This window comes from Carcharodon carcharias, chromosome 20 (assembly GCF_017639515.1).
Source record: "Carcharodon carcharias isolate sCarCar2 chromosome 20, sCarCar2.pri, whole genome shotgun sequence".
Lineage (NCBI taxonomy): Eukaryota > Metazoa > Chordata > Chondrichthyes > Lamniformes > Lamnidae > Carcharodon > Carcharodon carcharias.
Genome location: NC_054486.1, coordinates 69,208,118 through 69,220,272, shown reverse-complemented (window position 1 = coordinate 69,220,272; position 12,155 = coordinate 69,208,118). Strand labels below are relative to the sequence as shown.

The window sequence follows — 12,155 nt, the reverse complement described above, 5'->3', positions numbered from 1 at the left end:
TCACATCGTTGAGCAGCTGCATGCTTCAGCAAGGACCCGCAATTATCAGAGGGCAGCACAAGTACAAGCTATCATGTGCCGCTTAAAGGGGAGGTGCATTCTGCATCTGTTTCTGATCTGGGAAATGCTCAATGACACAACATGGGATTGAGCAGATGCCAAATTATTCTAATGCTGCACTGAAGACCCAGGTCGAAGTGAGTCGGGATCTATCCGCAGACAGTGGGGAGGCCCTCCAGACAAACTCTTAGAAGGCAGAGAACAGTCATAGTAGTGGATACCAGGAGTAAAGAGCTGAGAGCTCGGATGTGGTGCCACGAAATTTTTTTTTTTTTTTGCAAAAATATACTTTATTCATAAATCTTCAAAAACATTTCGAACCATTTCAAATCACCATTACAAAAATACAAACAGGTTCAACTTTTACAACATGAAACACAAGGTGTATCAGAAAAAACAATGAATATTTCAATCATTGGCAGACATACATTTTAATCTGTACAGCCTGAGGGGCTCTTTACAGTTCCCAGCCCCCCAGTGCACTCTGGCAGAAAGTTCTTAGGCAGCGACCCTTCCCCATTGCGCCTTTGCGGCCCCAAGCTTAACTATGTCCCTCAGCACGTAGTCCTGGACCTTGGAAAGTGCCAGTCTGCAACACTCGGTCGGGGACAACTCTTTGCGCTGGAAAACCAACAAGTTTCGGGCAGACCAAAGAGCGTCTTTCACCGAGTTGATGATCCTCCAGCTGCAGTTGATGTTTGTCTCGATGTGTGTCCCTGGGAACAGCCCGTAGAGCACAGAGTCCTCTGTCACAGAACTGCTCGGGATGAACCTCGACAGCAACCACTGCATCTCTCTCCAGACCTTCTTTGCAAAGACACAATCTACAAGGAGGTGAACAACAGTCTGTTCCCCACCACAGCCACCTCGAGGGCAACGTGCAGAGGGGGTGAGACTCCTGGCGTGTAGGAAGGATCTTACAGGGAGGGCCTTTCTCACCACCAGCCAAGCTACATCTTGGTGTTTGTTGGAAAGTTCTGGTGATGAGGCATTCTGCCAAATGACTTTGTCAGTCTGCTCAGGGAACCATCCCACAGGATCCACCCTCTCCTTTTCCCTCAGGGCCTTTAAGACGTTACGTGCCGACCACTGCCTGACGGATTTGTGGTCGAAGGTGTTTCTCTGCATAAATTTTCCCACGAGGGACAGGTGGTACGGCACAGTCCAACTACTTGGAGCGTTCCGCGGCAGCGTGGCCAGACCCATCCTTCGCAACACTGGGGACAGGTAGAACCTCAGCATGTAGTGACACTTGGTGTTTGCGTACTGAGGGTCTACGCACCGCTTGATGCAGCCGCACACAAAGGTGGCCATCAGTATGAGGGCGATGTTGGGCACGTTTTTTCCCCCTTTATCTAGAGGCTTGTACATCGTGTCCCTGCGGACACGATCCATTTTTGACCTCCAGATAAAGCGGAAAATGGCTCGGGTGATCACCACCACACAGGAGTGTGGAATGGGCCAGACCTGCGACACGTACAGCAACAGCGAGAGTGCCTCACACCTGATGACCAGGTTCTTACCCGCAATGGAGAGGGAGCGTTGCTCCCACAAGCCCAGTTTCCTTTTCACCATAGACACTCGCTCCTTCCAGTTTCTAACGTGTGCCCTGGTCCCTCCGAACCATATCCCCAGCACCTTCAGGCCATCAGCCCTGACAGTGAAGGGGACAAAGGATCTGTCAGCCCATTTCCCAAAGAACATGGCCTCGCCCTTCCCACAATTAACCTTGGCTCCCGAGGCCAGTTCGAAACGGTCGCTGATGTGGATAAGTCTGTGCGCCAACAGCGGATCCGAGCAGAAGACGGCGACATCATCCATGTACAGGGAGACTTTAATCTGAGTGCCTCCACTACCTGGGATCATCACTCCTCTTATGCCCGGATCCTTCCTGATGGACTCAGCAAAGGGTTCTATGCAACACACGAAAAGAACAGGCGAGAGAGGGCAGCCCTGCCTGACTCTAGATTTAATAGGAAAGCTATCTGATTCCCACCCATTGATTGAGACTGCACTACTGATAGTGTAGAGCAGTTGGATCCAATTGCGAATTCCCTCCCCAAACCCCATTTTGGAGAGCACATCCACCATATAGGTGTGCGATATTCTGTCAAAGGCCTTCTCCTGATCCAGGCTGATGAGGCAGGTATCCACATCTCTGTCCTGTACATAGGCAACCGCATCCCTGAGCAGCACGAGGCTGTCAGAGATCTTCCTGCCCGGCACAGTGCAGGTCTGGTCAGGGTGGATCACCAATTCCAGAGCGGATTTGACCCGACTGGCGATGACCTTGGACAGAATTTTATAGTCCACATTCAACAACGAAATGGGTCGCCGATTTCTAATTTCCTCCCTTTCCCCCTTGTGCTTGTAGATGAGGGTGATAATGCCTTTCCTCATGGATTCTGACATACTGCCGGCCAGGAGCATACTCTCGTGCACTTCTAGCAGGTCTGAGCCGATCCAGTCCCACAGAGCCAAATACAACTCCGCCGGCAAGCCGTCGCTTCCGGGAGTTTTACTCTTCTCGAAGGACTCAAGGGCCTCAGTTCGTCAGGAGTTAGCGCTTTGTCCAGACTCTCCTGTGTACTGTCATCTAAGACCTCCGTGATAGAGGACAGGAAGGACTGGGAGGCCGTGCTGTCTGTGGGCTTCACGTCATATAATCTGGCATAGAAGGATTTGCTAATCCTCAAAATGTCAGACTGTGATGACTTTACTGAGCCGTCTTCTTCCTTCAGGCTGTTGATCACAGAGCTCTCTCTGTGTACCTTTTGGAAGAAGAAACGTGAGCACATCTCATGCTGCTCCACGGAGCAGACTCTGGAACGGAAAATGATCTTGGAGGCCTCCGAGGCAAAGAGCGAGGCTTGCTGGCTCTTCACCTCTTGGAGTTTCTCCTAGATATCGACACCCATCCACCGCAGCCAGAGCAGATTCTGCATGTTTTCCTGGAGTCGGGACATTTCCCTCTGTTCCTTTCTAGCTTTCTGGGTGCCTTTGAGGACGAAAAACCTCTTGATGTTTCCCTTGATCGCTTCCCACCAGTGTGTCAGTGACTCAAAGTGGGGTTTCATGGTTCTCCAACCTTTGTAATCCCTCTTGAGCTCCTCAATGTTTTCTGGGGTCAGCAGTTGCACGTTTAGCTTCCATGCCCCCCTGCCAACCCTCTGGTCCTTCTCTAAGTGACAGTCAGCCAGTAGGAGGCAGTGGTCAGAGAAGAACACCGGCTTGACGTCGGTGGATCTGACTGCGAATGCACGGGACACAAACAGGAAATCTATCCTGGAACAGACGGACCCATCAGGCCGCGACCAGGTGTATCTAGGCTGCGCTCCATCTGCAGGGTTGCTGAAGACGTTGTGCAGCTTGGCATCCTTTACTGTTTCCATCAGGGATCTGGACGTAGCGTCCAATCTGCTGTCGGCCCTGCCGGATCGTCCAGCCGCATCGATGATGCAGTTGAAGTCACCACCCAGAATGACCGGTCTGGAGGTCGCCAGCAGCAGTGGGAGCTGCTGAAAAACCTCCAGCCGCTCAGCCCCTTGTGACGGGGCGTAGATGTTAATTAAACGGAGTGGAGCATTCTTGTACATTACGTCTGCTACGAGGAGGTGCCCGCCCACCACCTCCTTAACCTGGGAGACGGTGAAGCTGCCTCCCCGCAGCAGAATACCCAGGCCGGAGGAACGAGAGTCATTTCCTCCCGACCAGATCGATGGCCCATGGGACCACCATCGTGACCATTGCCTGTAGGAGCTGAGATGCGGTATCACACACTCCTGCAGAAACAACAGGTCAGCTTTGACCTTGGCAAGGTAGTCCAAGGTCGCAACACATCGCATAGTAGATTTAATGCTACGCACATTTATGGATACAATCTTAACACCCATTTTAAAGCAGTTAGTCGCTTACCAAACCTGTTGTCTCTGAGAGTTCCTTCATGCCTGTGGTGTGCTCAAATTGCTTCACTTGGGATGGGCTGAGGAAAGCGTCCTGAACCTTCCCATTGGCGGTGTTCTGCTCGGGTGGCATCTGGGGGTCCGTGCAGAGAGCGGGGTTTGAAATGTCCTCTGTTGGAGAAGCTTCTCCAATCCTCTCCCCCTCTGGGGCGTTGCTGCTCCCGGCTTCCCGGAGCTGGGGTGCGCTGAGCGCCTCACTGCTCCCAGATTCCTGGGGTTGTGGTGCACTGGCCTCTTTGGGTTGTGGGCCAAGTTGGGGTGCGCTGGTCTCCTCATTGTCTCCAATGTTCTGGAGCTTGGGTGTCTCGTCCTCCAACTCCCTAGCGTTTTGCCGCTTCTGTTGGCGCCGCCCTGGCACTTCTTCGTCTGAAGAGCTGCTGCTCTTGTTTTCCGTGTCGGATAGGAGACGCCTCTTGACTCTTGTCTGGGAAGTGGCTTGGTTTCTTTTTAGCCCCTTCTTCCTTTTGGCTCTCTTCGCCAGCTGCCACTCCCCCGTTGCTTTCCCACTGCTGCCTCCTCCTCCGTTGATTTGCTCTCCTGAGGAGTGGGAGGATCAGGGGGCAGTGCTGTTGATTGGCTGTCTGTTGCCCCAATCTTTTCCTCCACCTTGTCTCTCTCTGTGCCCTCCTTTGTCCCGTTGTTCTCCCTGGGGCCCTTGGTGGTTGAAGTGACACGAGGCATTTCTTCAGCTTCCCCTTCGTTGGCTTTAGCTGCCTGTGCATAAGTACGGCAACGTTTGGGGCAGGTCTTGTAGAGGTGACTTGCCTCGCCACACAGGTTGCAGCACTTAGCCTGTTTACAATCTTTTGTCTGGTGCCCTTCCTTTTTGCAGTTCTTGCAAAGGATGGCGCTGCAGTTGGCCGCCACATGACCAGACTTGCCGCATGAGCAACAAAGTTTGGGTTGCCCAGCGTAGACAAGGTACCCACGGCTTCCCCCGATAGCGAATCTGGAAGAGTGGTGGAAAACGGCTCCCTTACCGTCGGTCTTGAGCTTTACCTTAACCTGGCGTTTACATGTCCAGATCCCCAAATTATCTTTAACTTCAGTGCAGCTCCCAACCTTATCGAAGTACCTGGTAAGGAAGGTGAGCACGTCCGCGACAGGGACGTAGGGGTTGTACAGATGCACAGTCGCAACCCGTTCACGATGCAACGGTAGAACAAAGAGCAGCTCTGCCGTCAGGATCTTCATTTCTGACAGGTCTTTCTTTTCCTCAAACACCTTCAGGAGTTTGACACAAGCTGCCAAGTGCTTGAAGGTCACATCAAAGAAACCAGCGCTGGGGAAATCCTGTAGGCAGTAGATCTCCACAGCCTCGAGACCACACAGCTTGAATAGGATCCTCTTGGTGAAGAAGGTCCTATCCATTCCTGTTCCTTGCTCGCTGCCCTTCACCATGACTCGGATGGTGTTAGGTACCCCATGGTAAGGGATTTGACTGGTTATAGCCATTGCTCTTTCCCTGGCAGAAACGCGATAAAGATCTCTCCTCTGCCAGGTAAGTATGTGGTGCCACGAAATATCCAATGAGCACACACTGTGGCACAGTCATGACTGCATCTTAATGCCATCTCAACTACACCACTAGCCTCAATGCGCCACACCCTATCATTCACCTTACCAAGGTGCTCTATCAGGACTCATACCTAACATTCATAGTTTCACCTCACGCTCACATGCTAAGCACTGCTGCAAGCCTCAACTTCCACATCTCCCAACTTGCATACCTTGCCAACTATTTAACCATGACAGTCACATCAACCAATCATATTGCACCACACTCACTGGCACACTTCTGTTGTATGATAAAAGCAAAATACTGTGAATGCTGGAAATCTGATATAAAAACAGAAAATGCTGGAAAAACTCAGTAGATCTGACAGCATTTGTGGAGAGAGAAACAGAGTTAATGTTTCAAGTCTGTATGACCCTTCTTCAGAGCTAGAGAGGTAGAAATGTGATTAAATTTATACTGTTTAAGAGGGGGTGGAGCAGGTGAAGCTGGATAGAAGGCCAACGATAGGTGGGGGCTAAGGAGAGATTAACAAAGATACCACGGACAGAAAGACAAAAAGAGTGTTAATGGCAGTGGTAAGGGCTAAAGAAGGTGCTGATAGTAGCATAAAGGTAAGAGAGCAGAATGAGTTAATAGCAGAACGAGGTGAGCACTCTGTGAAAGAACAACATGGAACAAGTGACAGCCCTGTTGGGGGTGGGGGGAGGGGTGGTGGTAGGATAAAAAAGGGGGATAAAACAATGAATAAATGAATAAAAATAAGTTTAAAAAATTAAGTGGATAAAAAATTAAAATTTTAAAAAGGGGAGTGAGGATAGAGAAGAGAGTTCATGGTCTGAAGTTGTTGAACTCTCAATATTAAATCCGGAAGGCTGTAAAGTGCCTAATCGGAAGATGAGGTGCTGTTCCTCCAGTTTGCGTTGAGCTTCACTGGAACATTACAGCAGGCCAAGAACGGACATGTGGGCATGAGAGTAGGATGGTGTGTTGAAATGGCGAGCAACAGGAAGATTTGGGTCATGCTTGTGGACAGACCGAAGGTGTTCTGCAAAGCAGTCATCCAGTCTGCGTTTGGCCTCCTCAGTGTAGAGGAAGCCACATTGGGAGCAGCGAATACAGTAGATCAGATTGAAGGAGGTGCAAGTGAAGTGCTCTGCTTCACTTGAAAGGAGCGCTTGGGGCTTTAGACAGTGAGGAGGGAGGAGATAAAGGGGCAGGTGTTGCACTTCCTGCAATTGCATGGGAAGGTGCCGAAGTGTTGGGGGTGGTGGAATGGACCAGAATGTCCCTAGGGAACGGTCCCGACAGAATACTGACCAGCGGGCGGTGAGGGGAAGTTGTTTGGTGGTGGTATCATGCTGGAGTTGGCGGAAATGGCAGAAGATGATCCTTTGAATGCGAAGGCTGGTGGGGTGAAAAGTGAGGACAAGGGGGACCCTATCATGGTTCTGGGAGGGAGGGGAAGAGAGGCGCGAGTAATGGGTTGGTCACGGTTGAGGGTCTTGTCAACCACAGTAGGTGGGAAACCTCCGTTAAAGAAGAAGGAAGATATGTCAGCAGCACCATTTTGGAAAGTGGCACCATCAGAACAGATGCGACGGAGGCGAAGGAACTGAGAGAATGGGGTGGAGTCCTTGCAGCAAGCACAGTGTGAGGAGCTGTTGTCGATATAGCTGTGGGAATCGGTGGCTTTTAATGAATATTGTGGATGATCTATTACCAAAAATGGAGACAGAGAGGTCAAGGAAGGGAAGTGTCGGAGATGGATCATGTGAAGGTGTTAAAGGGGTGGAATTGGAAGCAAAATTGGTAAATTTTTCCATGAGAGCATGAAGCAGCACCAAAACAGTACCAAGAAAGAGTTGTGGGAGGGGGTCTGAGTAGGACTGGAACAAGGAATTTTCCACATACCCCATAAAGAGACAGGCATAACTGAGGCCCATGCAGGTACCCATAGCCACACCTTTCACTTGGAGGAAGTGAGACAAGTTTAAGGAGAAATTGTTCAGTGAGAGAACAAGTTTAGCCAGGTGGAGGAGTGTGGTGGTGGATGGGCTTGTTCAGGCCTCTGTTCAAGGAAGAAGCGGAGAGCCCTCAGACCATCCTGATGGGGATGGAAGTGTAGAGAGATTGGACATCCATGGTGAAGAGGAGACGGTTAGGGCCAGAAAACTGGAAATTGTTGATTTGCCAATCAACATCAGAGGAATCGCGGATGTCGGTGGCAATAGACTGGACAAGGGGAAAGAGAATGGAGTCAAGATAGGAAGAAATGAGCTCCGTGGGGCAGGAACAGGCTGACACGATTGGCCCACCGGGAGAGTCCTGTTTGTGGATTTTGGGAAGGAGATGGAAGCAGGCTGTCCAGGGTTGGGAGACAGATTGAAAGCTGTGGGGGGCAAGATCTCCAGAGATGATGAGGTCAGTGACAGTCCTGGATACAATTGCTTGATGTTGCATGATAGGGAGAAGTATTTGAGAGTTGGCGCTCAGCCTCTGAGGTAGAGGTCAGTACATCAGACAACAGCACCATCCTTGTTGGAATGTTTGATAACGAAGTCAGGGTTGGACCTAGGACTGGACTGGATTGTGGGATTGGAGAATAGCATCACCCACAGTATGATGTATAGAGTCACATGGTAATAGATCTGGAGAACACTAGAAGGAGCCTGTATAGAGACAACCGCACCATGCATGACAGTAACTGGGACCTGTATATAGTTGAACACTTAATTATAGTTTTTCTGTTTAAACGTAAGTGTCACGATCCCATCAATGAGACATCAAACAAACCCCTCTCTTGCAGGAGGATATGGCACAAACCAGAGGTAGATGTTGATAGGCATGGCTGCATGTCCTTACCTTGATGGAGGAAATGGTAATCTCTATCACTGGAGCAGCCATAGCTTAGGTCATGTCTTAAATAATGGTAGATGACAGTATCCTCATACCTAATCCTTCTAATCACATCTCTCATCCCACAATATCTTCTGAAATAGAAGCAGCAGATTGTTTAAGCATACACATTTTACTTACCCCTCCACCTGCCCTCACCACAACCCTACCCTGTGCCTCCCCCCTTTCATGTAACCACACAATTTTAATCTGCAGGCCAGGCAGTGGTGAAAGAGCAGGAAGACAGTGAGGATGAAGAAACACCATCATTTGATCTCAGTCACAACCACCAGCTCTGATACTGACAATGGTGTACTTTAGAGGACAGCTTAGAAACAGAATATGCATGCGGCGAGACACCAGTCACGAGTGGCCTGCACATAGGACTGGGGCAAGGGTAATGCAGGTGCTAGTTTGCCAGAGGGCAGGTGTGCACCCCAAGTTCTGAGGCAGAGGTTTCAGATGAGCACAAGGACAGAAAGTGGCTAATAGGTATGCACAGTGAAATGCTTGATACATTGGCAGGGCTGCCAGAAAGCCTGTGTGAAATATCAAACAGCATGGAGGAGTCTGGCACAAGTTTGCACTGGGCTTTGTGCAGATTTGGAGCCCAGCCTTTCCAGGGTGGAACTGATGACCAACCCCAACTTGTGAACCCAAATATGATGCATCATATGAAGGCTGATGCCAGAGCTTCCATTGCAGTACAAGTAAAAGCCACATAACATCTGGGTGCTGCAGTGGAAACTCCATCTTTTGTCATGCAAGGTCAGCTTGTTGCTGTGCAAGCTCAGAGCTTAACCTCCTGCTGAGAGTCCTTCTTCCCTCTTCCCCCTTCTAGCAGTTTGCCATGTTGTGCATGCCCTCCACTCATTCTCCGTGTCATGCTGCATTCCAAGGGAAATATTTACTACTGCATCCCTGTCTGACAGCAACCAGTTTCTGCAAAAGCCTTGAAGATGGAACCATGATCTTAACATCAGCCCTTTAGACTTTAGCACCTTAAAGTTCTAGGAGACACAGAACTATTGTGCAATTGTAACAACAGTCAGTGGAAATCGATCTGCAACTAACCTGATATCCTTTTAAATAGCACTAGTGGGAGATCCTTGCTTCTGGTAAACATGTGTTCAGCTGTGCTTAATTAAGAGGTAATGAAAGCTGAAGTGTAGAGTTCCAAATGGTAAACACTGGCATCTACAACATCTGGGAGAGAGACACTGCATGCTCAAACGTCTTCACCAATTTGGTGGCCGGCATGACTCGCACCAGAAGTTTGCGTGCATGTCACAGATCCAATTTTGGACTTCCTTAAGGCCACTAGGTGTAGCACTCAAAAAAAGACAGACACTACACATCTGAATTTTGCACCATGAACAGTTCTACTAATACAAGCCAATATCATTTTGGCTTTAGCTACAATTTCTCTACATTAATCATGAACCATTAGTGGTCTGTGCACAATATCACAGAGATCTTATTCTCTCAACCTTCTTCAGCATTATTCCTTGTAAGTGAAAAGTACACTTTATGTTGGCCCTACCCAACATGCATGACACTACATTTACCTAAATTAAACACCATTTGCCGATGTATGGCCCAATCCTTACATGTAAATCCTTTTGGATTGGTGGCACATTTTACCATCTTGGCCTATGTAAATTTACTTACCATACTCCTAACACCACTGTCCAGGTTATTAATAAAGATCATGAAACTAGTAGGCCCAGGACTGATTCTTTGGGAATACCAGTCAAAAGATATCTCCAAGCTGAACCACACCCATTAACTACAATTATCTGGCTGTGGGATTGGAGCCAATCACTAATGCAGCATTGCAAATTTCTACTGATACAAGATTTGATCTTGTGACCTAACCTAGTGTGAGGTACCTTTATCAAAGGTTTTCCCTAATGACTGCTTCAACAACCTCTATCGAATTTACCAGGCACCACCTATTGTCAGAAGCCATGTTGTAAATTCCCAATGATCCCTCCATTTCCCATTGATCATTAAGGACATTTGTTAAGATCCCTTCAAGTTTCTTCCCATGAATGGATGTCTGGCTAACAGACCTATAGCTCCCTGGATCAACAAGTATGTTTTTTGGAAAATAGGAACTACCTGTGCTAGCTTCCAGTCTAAGGGAACTATCCCTTAACACTGTTGAAGATACAGGTAAGAAGAACACAGAGCAGCTACCCCATTTCTTAATCATCCTTGGATAGATATTATCCAGACCTGATGCTCTATAAATTGAGCTTTCTTAATTTATCCAAGATTAAATTAACATTAAAATAGATAGTATTTAATACCCCTCATTTGGTACATAAGCATCATCAATAGAACTAAAATATATGCAAAATAATCATTTAGCAGCTCTACTATTGCCTGAAAATTAGTTTGAATCAGTCTGGAGTATCTTTTAGTAGTACTATAAGTCTTTAATGGTCTTGACTTCTACCATAGATGTTAAAGCTTTTGCTATTACTGCTACTGTTGTATGCCATCTTCTTTTCCAGAGATCTGATGAGTAATCTTACAGCTGTTTTTGTCTAATGTGATTTTTTTTCCCTGTACTCCTGTGAATTAAAGCTTATGTTTGTAGAATATCTTCTGCTTCATTCAAATTTGCCTCTATATGTTCCTTGTTAATCTTTAATGGTTTCATTTGATGATGTGCTCTCATAACCATTGGGACATACATGGCTTTTTCTGTTTGAGAATGGTTTTAAATAGAAACGTTTGTCCTCACTACTTGATTGCCTATCTAGAAGGATTGCCCAGTCACCATTTGCCAGATCTTAAACTATTTTTGCAAGGTGAGTCCTAAATAGGACCAGTCTTAGATTGGCTGTAATCTTAGATTGACCAATAAGGCTAAATCTAATTATATAATGATCTGAGCTAGTCAGGCGTTCTCCTACTTGGAGGATTGATCTAAAACTAGGATGGCTGCTAAAAATCAAATTTAGAATTTGCTTCATTAACATGTGTAAGAAAACGATCATTGATTTTACTTCTAATCATTGGTGTCTACAAAGTCTCAACTATTCCTTCCATTAAACTAGATGGTTCCCTATCAGACTATTTAGTACAAGGAAGTCTCCCATAATGCAAATTTGGCCTAGGCGAGAAGCCTTTTACTCTGTTGTTCGCTCTCCTCATCTTCCATTGCAACCAAGAATAGGAGAATATCTGGAAGAAAAAGCCATCCCTTTGCAAAAAAACTCTGGAGGGGTGTGGGGGTTGTTTTGTTTTAGTTTTACAAATCTACTGGATCTTCTCCTTCGCTGCCAAAAATACTTTCCTGAAAAAGAGCGCTCAAAAAAAGGGCATTTAAAAAGAATTTAGGATTCTGTAGTTTTAGCCTGAATGAGTAATTGTTAGTAAATTTCCCATTTACTCAAAGCACCTTCATGATAGGGACTGCCCATTTCATACAGGCACCCCAAACAAGGCATTAGGAGCCAAAATTAAGACATGCGATGTCAAATCTCATGTTGTTGCTGAACAGTGGACGGGTGCCAAGCATTACTACCACTGGAAATCAGGAAAGATGCAAAAGATGGCTCACATCTGCCAAAATGATTTTGCTATACAAGCAGAGGAGCGACAGAAAATCCAGCCTACCAATTCTACAATGGAAGATTCTGATCTTGTAAGATGCCGATAAATCCAATCTTATTAAAAAAAAAAGTAAGAAAAACTAAATATAG

At 47.3% G+C, this 12,155-nt stretch overlaps 1 protein-coding gene across 1 annotated transcript in view; it reads left to right on the top strand.

The window, feature by feature from the left end:
- adss1 (adenylosuccinate synthase 1) overlaps positions 1-12,155 on the top strand; it is a 72,854-nt gene that overhangs the window by 44,409 nt on the left and 16,290 nt on the right. The gene's annotated exons all lie outside the window — the stretch shown is intronic.